The sequence below is a fragment of the Ochotona curzoniae genome, unplaced genomic scaffold, assembly GCF_017591425.1.
Source record: "Ochotona curzoniae isolate NIBS_2020 unplaced genomic scaffold, NIBS_Ocur_1.0 contig_3819, whole genome shotgun sequence".
Lineage (NCBI taxonomy): Eukaryota > Metazoa > Chordata > Mammalia > Lagomorpha > Ochotonidae > Ochotona > Ochotona curzoniae.
Genome location: NW_024466004.1, coordinates 35,580,892 through 35,581,729, shown reverse-complemented (window position 1 = coordinate 35,581,729; position 838 = coordinate 35,580,892). Strand labels below are relative to the sequence as shown.

Sequence of the window (838 nt, the reverse complement as noted above, 5' to 3'; positions counted from 1 at the left end):
CTTCCCTCTGCTTCTTGTCAGTTGTCTCTCTCTACCCATGTTAGGTTTGTGCCTTTGATCCCATCTAACTTCTGACTTTTCCAGGTTTCTAGCCCTTTGTGGGGTAGAAATCAGTACTAATTTTTGTTGTGGTTGTTGCCACTATTTCTAGGATGGTGTGTTGTTTGTCTTTCCCGGCAGAGATGCTTGCTGTCATCTCTCGGGATGGTGCAGGGATGTGACGGTGGAGGCTGTGTTCAGTTATTCAAGCCGAGTCAGCGTGAACACGTCTTTCCTCCCAGTTTATAAATGTTGTTTTCAGAAAGGCTTTTATGGAAGTGTAGTGTAGTAAGATTATTTAAGAGAATATTTTCTGCAGTCCAACTGCCCTTCCGTTTGTGTGTTCTACAGTTAGGAGTCATGCGACTCTCAGTTGCTTGTTGTCTAGGGACCTCAGTTTCCTTATTTAACAAATATACATGTATACACAATAACAGAATCTACCTTAGATGGTTGCTGTGAAGAGTCCAGTGTGTGCTCATTTCAGTAGCACACATACTAAAGTTGGAATGATACAGAGAGGGTTATCATGGTCTCTGAGTAAGGAGGACACGCACATTTGTGAAGATTCCAGTGAGACCCTCCTTGTGATTCTTCAGTACATTGTAGCCATTATAACTCCAGAAATTTCAAGGAATCAAACTTGGCTCAGCTACTCAACATTCAATTCTCTGACTTGGACAGGTGCTCCAAGTATCATTTTTTTTTAAATATATTTATTAGTTGACCTAGAGCTTGGAGTTTCACTGGCTATGTATTTCTGCCTTTCTGCTGTTCTGTCCATGTTTGTTTATCTGAT

General features: G+C 41.2%; 1 pseudogene; it reads left to right on the top strand.

The window, feature by feature from the left end:
* Nucleotides 1–513: 513 nt before the first annotated feature.
* LOC121158835 lies at nt 514–628 on the top strand (annotated as a pseudogene).
* The last annotated feature ends 210 nt before the right edge of the window (nt 629–838 follow it).